General features: G+C 38.0%; 1 protein-coding gene and 1 pseudogene across 5 annotated transcripts in view; both read right to left on the reverse strand.

Annotated features, from left to right (window-relative positions):
* LOC110256428 (uncharacterized) overlaps window positions 1–13,300 on the reverse strand; it is a 1,007,420-nt gene that overhangs the window by 639,079 nt on the left and 355,041 nt on the right. For 2 of the 5 annotated variants that reach the window (XR_014824871.1, XM_084991378.1), the window contains 4 exons: window positions 12,655–12,810; window positions 9,659–9,847; window positions 5,281–5,412; window positions 3,416–3,598 (listed from right to left, as the gene is read on the reverse strand). The gene's annotated coding sequence lies outside the window, so the exon portion shown is untranslated. Of the gene's footprint in view, window positions 1–3,415; window positions 3,599–5,280; window positions 5,413–6,091; window positions 6,188–9,658; window positions 9,848–12,654; window positions 12,811–13,300 lie in introns of all 5 variants that reach the window. The other 3 variants (XM_084991380.1, XM_084991377.1, XM_084991379.1) reach the window with 3 other exon arrangements.
* Window positions 3,943–4,931, reverse strand: LOC110256344 (protein lin-9 homolog pseudogene; annotated as a pseudogene).

A 13,300-nucleotide genomic window follows, 5' to 3' on the forward strand; every position in this document is an offset into this window, starting at 1 on the left:
ATAACGTCATTTTTAGCAACATGGATGGACCTAGAAAGTATCATGCTAAGTGAAGTCAGCCATACAATGAGACACCAACATCAAATGCTATCACTGACATGTGGAATCTGAAAAAAGGACACAATGAACTTCTTGGCAGAACAGATACTTACAGAGTTTGCAAAACTTATGGTTTCCAAAGGAGACAGTTTGGGGGGTGGGGGAATGTGTTGGGGGTGTGGGACAGAAATCCTCTAAAACTAGGTTGTGATGATCATTGCACAACTACAAATGTATTAAATTCTCTGAGAAAAAAAGAAAAAAATGAAAGAGGTAATTCAGGTAAAATGAAGTCATATGAATGGGCCCTAATCAATATGACTAGTGTCCTTAAAAGAAGATGAGCTTAGGACACAGACACACACAGACAGAAAACCACATGAAGACCGAGGGAAAATACAGCTATTTATAAACTAAGGAAAAAAGCTTTGGGAAACATCAACTCTGATGTCACCTTGATCTCAGACTTCTAGCCTCCAGAACTGTGAGAAAATAATTTTTTGTTGCTTCAGCTTCCCAGTCTGTGGTTCTTTGTTATGGCAGCCATAGCTAACTAATAAAATAGTGCATTTCTTTATTTTCTATAAATGTCTTTAATATTGATTTCTTGTCCATCCCTTGCCAAGACAGTATAAATCTCAGCAACTCCTGGGGATCCCCCACCACTAGGGCTGTGAAAATGCATGAGTATCCTAAGTACTACAGTGACAAGGAATGACCTTTCTGGTCCTTTTTCATCTGTCCAGCGGTTATTACTTAGACATATTTCACTTGGTCGCTGGGTCCAGCCTTCTCTGCCTACTGCTCCCGTGCACTACGATGGGGATGTAGGAATCTTTGACAAGCCTGAGATCTACACAGAGCTGGCTTTTTCACACAGCACTAACAGCAGGGTCCCTTCTGTGACCCTTGAGGTATCCTTATAATAAGCCCCCCTCCTTGTACCCCTTTCAGTATAAGGAAAATTAATCCTTTTCCTTTCATCTCTCTCATGAGGCATTCTCTCTTTCTTTTCCCTCAAGAGCATCTAGCATAGTATCATCAAAAGGCCTAGATTGTGAGAAGACAAAAATCTGGGTGAACATGAAACTTCAGTTTTTTTTTTCCATACCCGAATTTCCCTTAAGCCAAAAAAGCACAAAGCCTGGCAACCTACTTGAATATGAATATAAATGGATAATAGAGAAAAACACCTAAGTTAACATCTTAAAAGTTACCCTGAAACATTACCATTAGTTTTTATATAGACTCTTAAAGCAAAATTTCTGGATTTTTAATTTTGAAAATGTTTGTGGGCTTCTTTCCTTCCTTTTCCTTTCTCCCAGCTTATTTACTGTACTAATTAATTTGTGAAAGGTGATCGAGTACTCTAGAAAAAAAGGTGAGGTGTTTCTATGGATTAGTCTACCTCTCCTCTGATCTATCTAGTAGGAGACAGAAAATCTATCAGGCAGAGTTTTTAGATGCAAGCAAGAGAAGATAACCGTAACTGATTAAGCAAGAAAAAAAAAAGAATTTATTAAAAAGACTATTGGAGAGCTTGACCTCTGAATCATCAGGAGATTTGGACCATCTTGCTCAGAACTATGCATCTAGAAACAATGCCACAAATTAGACTGCAAAAGTGTGTTGATGAGAAAATGACTTTATTCTCTGTAAGGACTAGAACACTGAATGCCCTTGCTACTGTTGCTACTGATATGCCAGACATACAATTTTTCTGTAACCACTTCCTTTATCAGGTAATTACATACTTTTCACTGCTCTCTGAGTCACCAGATCCATACTCAAAACCTGGTGTGGGCACATCCAGTTGAGAAAGCCTTATTTGCCTAAGCTCTGGCTTCAACTGAGGCTGAGAAGGTGAGCATCTGGAACTTTTAGTTTTCAGTTTAATGTTGGCTCTGTCTCCCACCAAGACTCATTTCACCTAAGAAGGGGATTCAAATGCTAAGCTGCCAAAAATACTAAAATATCTTCACAACAGACCAATAGTAAGCTGAAAGAGAAAAAAATAAAATACATAGGAACTTAAGATTTGGTTAAGAATGCTTTAGGTTGAAAGTAATAAAATAACTGACCAGAAGTAATATAAATAATAAAAGGTGTTTTATCACATTGTATAAAATCTGAAAGTAAAAAGTTGCTTATTTTAGCTCAGTAGCTCAACAATGTCAAAATTAAGTTAAAAATTCTCTTGGCCTTTCCTAATTCCAATATAGCTTTTTTTTTTAACTTTTCACAGATGAATTTATTTCAAATTACAAATATTAAGAATAAAAGATTTATGCATTTCTTAACATAACAGTTTAGCTAAATATAAACTTTGCACTAAAGTTCTTAAGTGGCACAATATCAACAAAGAATATGAAAGCATTTTTAAACTATACAAAAATTTCAAATGGAAAATAATCTTGTTTCCATTTTATTATACATTAACATATAAAAAGTCTACTTTTATGAGACATCTAAAAGAATCAAAGCCACTTCTACTGCTATATCTTAAACTCCAAATCTGAAAACAATTTATTATATTTTGACTTTATAATAATATTCTATATTAAAACAGAGAAAATTCCAAATGCACACTTTTTACAAGATTGACATCTTAGGCAAGGTTTTCCTTAAAAAGTCAAAAACCAAAACCTAAAAAAAACCATAACCAAATACAAACCTTTTGCTCCATTTCCTAGCACTGGCTATTTTATTTGTTTTCCCTATAAAATCCTTTTACTTTATAAATTGTGTACTGTTGGATTTCAACCAGTAATCTGGTTCAAAAGTTGCACAAATAAACAAAAAATATGAAAATATTGTGTTATCCGTCTTTTTTTTTTAAATAAATCTTGTAACAATAGCACTTTTTGCCCTGAATTGATGGGAAAAGACATGCCAAATCTATTTGCTGAAATTAAGCATCTTGCAGTAATATTTCTTTCCTGCTCCTTCATTTTCTTTCAACAAACAACAAAGGTTTCTTTTATAAATTATGATAAAATATTTATTATTATAAAATGATCTGTAGAACCATGTCACATTGCAAGTATACATCATATATACCTGGTTTTTTTGTTGTTGTTTTTTGGTTTTTTTTTTTTTCTTTTTGCCATTTCTTGGGCCGCTCCTGCGGCATATGGAGATTCCCAGGCTAGAGGTCGAATCAGAACTGTAGCCACTGGCCTACACCATAGCCACAGCAATGTGGGATCCAAGCCACGTCTGCGACCCACATACAGCTCATGGCAACGCTGGATCCCTAACCCACTGAGCAAGGCCAGGGATCGAATCCGCAACCTCATGGTTCCTAGTCAGATTCTCTAACCACTGAGCAACAACGGGAACTCCCATATATACTTGTAAAGTCCATATTTCTCACCTTTATTCCAGTGGCTTCCTTAAAATGAGGACTTTCCACATCTCATGATGTTATCTTTTGAAGACTGAGATGGTGATCAACTAAATGAATTGGAGTTATAATTTTCTAGGTGGAATATCCACACTGCCATGCATAATGCACAAAAACACCATGTTTCTTCATGTTCTCCACTGCAGTAATTGTCTGCATGGGGTAGATTGAATTCATACATGTTAAAAAAAAAAGGTCAATATTCTTCCATGAAATTATATTATGTTCAGACATTTTCAGTTTAAAAATACTTGCTAATAAACATATGTAACATAAACAAGTGCTACTGCAGCTGAGTAATAAAAGAAAAATAAATATAATGCTCGTCAGCAATGCCGGTTTAAGAAGCTGTACAGTATATTGAAATTCCTTATTTGGAGATTTAAATTTCCCTTGTTTTTCCAGCAGTTAGGGTATTTGGTGTTGGAAGCCTCCATAAAGCAAGAGAACTTCTCAAAACAAATGTCCTATGCAGTTGAAATAATTACATCTTCTACTCAGTCTCTGTTGGTGTTATTTGCTGCAAAGGCACGTAAGTTTCCCATCTGGCTCAGGCTGCTCTGAATATGTGCAACATGAATTTCTACATTATTCTGAAAGCAACTGATATTAGAAGCATCTATTGTACTCTTGATATCATTTAATGAATCTGTAAGTGATTTGAATTCAAAGGAATTCAGGTCTCCTCCTTCTGCTAGACATTCAATTTATAATAAAATAGCTGTAAGCCTGGAGATTAAGTCTGTCAGATTGTCATTTTCTGCACGGGGCTGTCCTGTTGAGGAATTTGCATGCCGAACAATTTCCTGTGCCTCTTCCTTACACCTTCCTCTCATATCTGTCGGCTGATCTGCCGGCTGCAACCCTTGGTCTGGAGCAAACTCATAGCAGTTGTATTGAACCTTATGCAAAACTTTGTTTAGGTTCCTGTTCAGTTGTTCAAGCTCGAGAACAATCATTGCATATCGCCGCTAAAATTCAATGCCAATCAGCATGGAATATGAATTCAGTTTTTCTGCTTCTGTGTTCATTTCCCTTAATTTCTTGATATGTTCCTTTTTAATCATGAGAATTTCTGATAATCTGGTCACTTGGGAAAGGAATTCTACTGGAAAACCACCTAATGTTTCAGTGTCAGAGCCAGAAATTTTACTTCTCCAAGGTGACTGTCTTAATAAAGGATCATTATCTGTTACTGATGACTGGAGAGGAGTATAAGGTAACCGTGGTGGAGTCATAAAAAATTGAGAAGGCCGCTGTTTTTGTCCAAAGGCAGCAATTGGCATGGTCTCATGAGAATCATTACTAAGAACTTCATAATCAGGGACAGTATGAGTTTCAAGGCCCTCCCTATCAAAAGTTACTCTATAAGTAGCTTAGGAGTACCCACAGCATCTATTTGTCCAGTGAACAGACCATCATGAACACCACGTAATTGTGCTGTAACTTTGGTTGCAATAACCAGGAATCCAATATGGCTTTTCATTCAGCTTCAAAGGAGGAAAGGAGAGAAGGAAGAAGAGTACCAATAGACTTTAATGTCTCATGAGCCACAGTCATTAGCAACCAGTGCATAGAAAAACACAGCATTAAAGCCACAAGCTAGAGCAATATCTTCCTCATATGTAAGACAGTGCAATTCTATAGAGTTCCTTTAAACAATCCCAATTAAAAACTTATCTCTAACAAATATGTTCCTGTTTCATTGATAAATCTATATGCTTCCCAACTGTGAGTGATCGGTTATTTAAAATTTAACCATTAATTGGGTAAAAGTGATAGCACCCAACTCACACTTGCTCATGCAAGAAAAAGTAATTTATTAACTCCCATACCTGGGAAAGATACTGGGGATTGCATATAGCATAAGAAAAAGAGCTTTAGAACTGGGGCCAGTAGATGGGAGCTGGAACTCAGAGGCCACTGTCTCTTCTCAAATACTGCACCCCTCTACTTGGCTTACTTTCCTAAAAAGAAAAAAGAAACAAAACAAAACAAAACAAAACTCTTCCCTCTTATTCATCAAGGCAAGTGGCTATCTTTTTTTTTTTTTTTTTGTCTTTTGTCTTTTGTTGTTGTTGTTATTGTTGCTATTTCTTGGGCCGCTCCCACGGCATATGGAGGTTCCCAGGCTAGGGGTTGAATCGGAGCTGTAGCCACCGGCCTACGCCAGAGCCACAGCAAGGCGGGATCCGAGCCGCGTCTGCAACCTACACCACAGCTCACGGCAACGCCGGATCGTTAACCCACTGAGCAAGGGCAGGGATCGAACCCGCAACCTCATGGTTCCTAGTTGGATTCATTAACCACTGCGCCACGACGGGAATTCCGCAAGTGGCTATCTTTAATTGTCTTAAATCTTCTTCCATACTTCCCCGACAGAAAAAAAAAAAACTCTCTTCTGCATTCATTAAAGAGAGAGAGAAAAAGGTTACCAGATTTAGTGAAGATACAAGATACCTAGTTAAAACTGAACTTCAGGTAAACAATAGTATTCCTTGAGGATAATTCTATATCAATACAAATACAATATCTGACAAAATTTCTACAACTATGAAAAAATGCCATAACTTAGGCCCTAGTCATCATTTATCTAAAATTCAAATTAAGTGGGAATCCTATATTTTATCCAGCAACCCTACATACCTGGATCAAGTATTCATCACAATCACTGTTGTCCAGTAATTGGAGGCACTACTTGGTCATACCTCCTATTCCATCCAGTCATCAAGAAGGTGAAGTCTGATGCCAGGGAGAGGCAATGAGAAAAACAATGCCATGTGCAGCCTCAAATAAATATTCCACTCCACAAAAGAGATGCATAAAGGTGAATGAAAGGGAACCAAGAATAAACAAATAAAATCTATTCACCATTCGCTTAGGGTTTAGCCTAAAAACAGATGTTGATAAAATATGATTTTCACTGTTGATGATCCACATTATTTTATATCACCATTGATTACAGGACCAAGACATAGAAAATTCTCTTCTGATTTTTTTTAAAGAAGGCAGATTAATTCCTACGTAATTGCACATTGCTGCAAAAGGCAAGTGGTAGGGGTGGACTAAATTACTATGGTTTAATATTGGGGGCACTGACAGGATAGTAAGCAGTCTTATTTTACAGTTTTCCTGAGATTTAAGAAGCTTCCTTGAGCTTCTCTAAGTGGTGATTATAAAATAATAAAGCAAAAAATATGTTGGCTCTGGCATCAGGCAGAAATGAGGCTTGGCTGACTTTGGCAGCAGCACATTTAATTACATTGACAATGTGTGGCTATGTCACTTCTTAGGAACTAATTATTTCATTCCTTTGGAAAGAAAATGTCCCTAAGGACAAAGTTTTTGAAATATAACTTTTAGACCAAAGACCTCAACACAGTGAATCAAATTATGGCTGTTGGTTGCTGATAGGATAGTTTTAAACTTTAAAATAAAGATAACAGGAGTTCCTTTTGTGGCTCAGTGGAAACGAACCCTACTAGTATCCATGAGGATGTAGGTTTGATCCCTAGCCTTGCTCAGTGGGTTAAGGAGCAGGCATTACCACCAGCTGTGGTGTAGGTTGTAGACTCGGCTGGGATCTGGTATTGCTGTGGCTGTGATGTAGGCCAGCAGTTACAGCTCTGATTCGACCCCTAGCCTGGGAACTTCCATATGCTGCAGTGCAGCCCTAAAAAGCAAAAAATGAAAATATAAACAAATAAATAAACAATTTTAAATATCTATTTTCCTTTATAGAGATAATATTGAATGACTACAAAATAGTCCCTCATAAAATTTCAGAAGTTTGATATACTCCACAGAGGAGGATCAGGCTTTAAAAATCAGTGTTTTATACAGAATGGAAATGGAAATGAAGTTTTCTACCATTAGTTTAAGTGGGAACAATCACTTCTGTGGGCAAATAGTATGTTGTCAAAAATCACTGAGCTCTGATAAACTGATCTGAACGGACAACAAAGCTGATAGAGAGAGTGACAAATACTAATATGCGTGAGTGTGAAAGAGAGAGAAAGAAAGACAGATACAGAGAGAGACTGACTTTACATTAGGAACAGAAGGCAACAAACTCCTTTCACTTTGAAAAGTATCACAGGAGGGCAGTTATGGACATCACTTTGAGGAAGAAACATGGACCAGGGCGACTGTACCTTCCTGGACCAGTTGCGTTCCTCTGACTTCTTCTTCCTTCCCTTGCTAGCTTACCTTCCTTTCCCATTTACCTCTAAATTTGAGCATTTCTTGAAAGTCTTTCTCTCTACTCTCTCTCGCAGTAAATGTCCTCGAATAGAACCATCCCTCCTTGACATACAGTCCTTTTGTGTTTGGCGAGGTTGTACAGTGCACAACTCTAAAAGCCCCCTCACACTGTAGTCTGTGCGTCCTGCAAAGCTGTCTACTTTTACGTGGCAGCCTGATATGTATGATCCAAAAATATCTCTACCCCTCTTTTTTCTTCTAATATCCACTCACAAGCCTGTAGTTGCTTATTCAACAATTCCTTTGAACCAGCAAGTAAATTTCAATTTTATTTATGCTCCCAGAGCAGAAGGAACGAAGAGCAGAGGTCTTTCTCTACCATAAGAAAATAAAAATTACATGAAGCCATCTTCATTTGCTTGGTATATTTTTTTTTACAGTAAATAGTCTACTATTATCACCTGTACACATTTCCCCTAATACTACAGAAAGTAATGCCAAAGGTGGTTCTCAAAGGACTTGGTTATAAGAATACCAGTCATAGCAGTGATGAAGGGCTGCTTAATGGGCAACTCTAGACACTAGACTGCAATACTATTCCAGGCTCAAAGCAGTTCCTGATTGCTGCGGCAACCTCTAGTGGTAAGTGAGGAGAATAATAAAATGCTTAGCTGAGAGCAGGAAGTGAATGCTGGCAGTGTATATAGCAGCTCATTGAGCAGGCTGCTTTTGAAGACATGCTCCAGCAATTGCCCAAAGACAGAATGTGAGCTCAAAGAGCTAAAACAGCTAAATGACCTGCCCATTCTATGCATGTTCTTCTGCTCAGCTACCTCCCAGATCATGAGACCAATGTGGGCTTAGCAACTGCCACCTTATAACCTTGACCTTCTTCCCTTGCCAATTTCCTAGCTACTTCTGCATTTGGGTGCTCTAAAACAAAGTGAAAATGATAACCATTTCCAATTCAGAGCTACGTATGTGGGGGCCCCTTCAGAAGCTTCAAGGGTGCCTTCATCTTACTTCACTGAGGGAGACCACCTCAGCAGTTCCAGTTGTTTCTCTTTTAAGTGACACCCTCTGAGTAACCCTAGCTGATATTCAATAGGATTTTGCCTTCCATGTCTATCAGGTGGGGTTTTTCTTTAACACCTTTCTAATTAATACTAGGAAAAACAAAATCTCTAATAACCTCTTTCAAAATTTTAAAGTAACCTTTATATCACCATTTTGCTTATTGCTCAAAATTTTCAAATACTTCCCATCATGAACAAAATTAATTAAGAAAACAAAATGATTACAAAGAATTTCTATGAAAGTCTTACCTCACTTTGCTGCCCCTAGAATTATTGAGGTGTGCATCATTTCTCGAATATATTCCAAATGTTGTACAGTAAGTTGTCCATTATATTCCCTTCACCCAAAATTCCATCTACTTGTCAAAGAGCCATTCTTCATTCGGAGGATGACAGTGATGCCATCTCTTTCACAAATCTTTTTAGTCATCCCCATACAATGGTAATCTCTCCCTCTTTTAAATTCCATGAAGTACAGTGTCAAGACTGCATGCTTTCAAATTAAACATGGTGTAGCATGAATTTCATTTTCACAACTCAGTTCTGTGTCTTAGACAAAATTAGCTTAACACCTTGATGCCCATTTTTTACATTTTTAAACTGATAATTATCTTAATTTACAAAATGTAAACGATATTTTCCTTTAAGTCAGGATAACTATAAAAATAATGCACATCACCTAGGAGACAGGATTAAGATGAGGGAATAAAGGACTGGAGCTCACCTTCTCTTATAAAAACAACAGAATTACAACCAAATGCTAAACAACCTTCAGCCAAATGGACTGTAAACTTTTAAAAAGATATCCCACTCCAGAACACAAAGAGGAGGCCACATCAAGAGGGAGGATGGGTGATTATGCAATATAAGCAACCACATACCCACTGGGTGGGAAGCCCACAGGCTTGAAAGTAACTGTATCATAGAGACTCACCTACAGGAATGAGAGTTCTGAGCTCCACATTGGGTCCCCACATCTGTGGATCTGGCATTAGGAGAAAGAACCCCCAGAGCATCTGGAATTGAAGGCCAGTGGAGCTTGAGTTAAGGAGCTCCATGGGACTGGAAGAAATGGAGACCCCATTCTTGAAAGGCACAGGCAGGAATTTGTGTGTTCTGGGTCCTGTAGCAAAGCAGAGGCTCAATGGGAATCTGGGTCAGACCTGACTGCAGTTCTTAGAGCATCTCCTGGGAAAATAAGGGGTGACTGTGGCTTGTTGTGGAGGAAGGACATTGGAAGAAAAGCTCTTGGGAATATTCATCAGCATGTGGACTTCTGGGGGTGGCCATTTTGAAAAAGTCAGGCCCCACCCATCGTGCTGAGAAGCCCTAGGCCAAACAATAATCCAAGTAGGATCACGGCACCACCCATCTGTAAACAGGCTGTCTAAAGACACCCCCCCCAGGCATGCAGCTGCCTCTGATCACATCCAGAGACAAAGCACCACACACCAAAGGGATAGGAATCATCCCCCACTACCAGTGGGCAATCCTTCCCATCAGGAAGCCTAAAGCAAGCCCCCCATACCAACTTCAGCCACAAGGGCAGTAAACCTTGGAAGTAACAGAGGCTACAACTCTATTGTCTGCAAAAAGAAGACCACATCAAAAAACCCATAAAAATGTAAAGGCAGAGAACTCAGATAAGGGAGTAAGGAAAAAACAACAACAACAACAACAACACATAAGTGATCTTCAGATTCTCAGCCTCCAGGAAAAAGACTTTAGACTGATGATGCTGAAGATGATGCAAGACAGTGGAAATAAATTGGAGGCAAAGATGTATAATTTACAAGAAACACTGTGCAAAGAAATACAAGATTTAAAACTTATGCAAGCAGAGATACAAAATATAATAACTGAAACAAAAAATTCATTAGAGGCAACAAACAGCAGAATACAGGAGGCAGAAGAACAAATAAGTGAAGTGGAGGACGGACTAGTGGAAATCATGGATGTGGAACAGAAAAGAGAAAACAGATTGAAAATAAATGAAGAGAGCCTTGGAGAACTCTGGGACAACATTAAATGCACCAACATCCGTATTACAGGAAGAGAGAAAGGGACAGAAAAAATACTCGAAGAGAGAATAGCTGAAAACTTTCCTAACATGGGAAGGGAATCACTCACTCAAATCCAGGAAGCACAATGAGTATCATATAAAATAAACCCAAGCAGGAACACCTTGAGGCACATATTAATCAAACTGACCAAAATTAAAGACAAAGAAAAAATATCAAAAAAAGTTAGGGAAAAAAACAAATAACATGAAAGGGCACCCCAATAAGGTTTTAGCAAAAACTCTGCAGGCCCAAAGGGAGTGTCATGATATACTTGTCATAACATGAAAGGAAAAAACCTCCAGCCAAGATTACTTTAACCAGCAAGGCTCTCATTCAGATTTGAAAGAGAAATCAACAGCTTTACAGATAAGCAAAAGCTAAGAGAATTCAGCAACACTAAACCTGCTTTACAACAAATACTAAAGGAACTTCTCTAGGCAGAAAAGAAAAGGCCAAAACCAGAAAAAAAAAATACCACAAATGACAAGGCTCACTAGTAGAGGCATATATACAGTAAAGATAGGAAATCTTCCATGCACAAATATGATATAAAAATAAGAAATCATGAGAAGAAGAGAATACAACTGCAGGACACTGGAGATGCACTTGCAATTAAAAGATCAACAACTTAAAACAATCTCATATATATATAGAGAGAGACTCCTATATCAAAACTTTGGGGCAACTGCAAACCAGAAATCTACAACTGATACACAAACAAATAAGAAAAATCAACTCATGTACAACACTGAGGATAACCATCAAACCACAAGAGATGAGAACAAGACAAGAAGGGAAGAAAAAAGAGCAACAAAAACAAATCCAAAGCAATTAATAAAATGGCAATAAGAACATACATATCAATAATTACCTTAAAGGTAAATGGACTAAGCAGCCCAATCAAAGGACATAGACTGTCTGAATGGATACCAAAACAAGATTCCTATATATGCTGTCTTCAAGAGACCCACTTCACTGCTAGGGACACGTACAAATTGAAAGGGAGAGGATGGAAGAAAATATTTCATGGAAATTAAAATCAAAAGAAAGCTGGAGTAGCAATACTCATATAACACAAAATAGACCTTAAAATAAAGATCACTATAACATACAAAGAAGGACATTATATAATGATCAAAGGATCAATCCAAGAAGATGATATAACGATTGTAAATACATATGCAACCAACATAGGATCACTGCAATATATAAGGCAACTGCTAACAACCTTAAAAGGACAAATCGACAATAACAATCATAGTGGGGGACGTTAATACCCCACTTACAGCAAAGGACAGATCATCCAGACAGAAAATCAATAAGGAAACACAGGCCCTGAATGAAGCATTACACCAGATGGACTTAATAGATAGTTATAGGACATTCCACCCAAAAGTAATGGAATACACATTCTTCTCAAGTGCACATGGAACATTCTCTAGGATTGATCACATTCTGGGCCACAAATCAAGCCTCAGTAACTTTAAGAAAACTGAAATCATATCAAGCATCTTTGGCAACCACAACGCTATACAACTGGAAATCAACAACAAGAAAAAAAACTGTAAAAATCACGAACACGTGGAGACTCAACAACATGCTACTAAACAACCAATGCATCACTGAAGAAATCAAAGAGGAAATCAAAAAATACCTAGAAGCAAATGACAGCAAAGATATGACACTCCAAAACCTATGGGATGCAGCAAAAGCCGTTTTAAGAGGAAAGTTTATACCAATACAAGCCCACCTCAGGAAACAACAAAAAGCTCAAATAAACAAGCTAACTTTACATCTAAAGCAGCTAGAGAGAGAAGAACAGACAAGACCCAAAGTTAGCAGAAGGAAAGAAATCATACAGAATTACCTTTGTGGCTCAGTGGTTAATGAAACCGACTAGGAACCATGAGGTTGCGGGTTCGATCCCTGGCCTTGCTCAGGTTAAGGATCCAGCATTGTTGTGAGCTGTGGTGTAAGTCACAGACGCAGCTCAGATCTGGCATTACTGTTGCTCTGGCGTAGGCTGAAATAGAAGATGAAATAGAAAAGATGAATGGACCAATCACAAGTGCTGAAATTGAAACTGTGATGAAAAAACTTCCAACAAGCAAAAGTCCAGGACCAGTGGGCTTCACAGGTGAATTCTATCAAACATTTAGAGAAGAGCTAACACCTCTCCTTCTGAAACTATTCCAAAAAATTGCAGAGGAAGGGATACTCCCAAACTCATTCTATGAGGCCACCATCACCCTGGTACCAAAACCAGACAAAGATTCCACAAAAAAAGAAAACCAAAGGCCAATTTCACTGATGAACATCGATGCAAAATCCTCAACAAAATACTAGCAAACCGCATCCAACGATACATTAAAAGGACTGTACATCATGATCAAGTGGGATTTATCCCATGGATACAAGGGTTCTTCAATATCCACAAATCCATCAGTGTGATACACCACATTAACAAACTGAAGAATAAAAACCATATGATCCTCTCAATAGATGCAGAAAAA

Source organism: Sus scrofa, chromosome 13 (genome assembly GCF_054392235.1).
Source record: "Sus scrofa isolate SSC_HxYL_T2T_F1_AM1 chromosome 13, Sscrofa_HxYL_maternal_Yorkshire_Landrace_v2.0, whole genome shotgun sequence".
Classification (NCBI taxonomy): Eukaryota; Metazoa; Chordata; class Mammalia; order Artiodactyla; family Suidae; genus Sus; species Sus scrofa.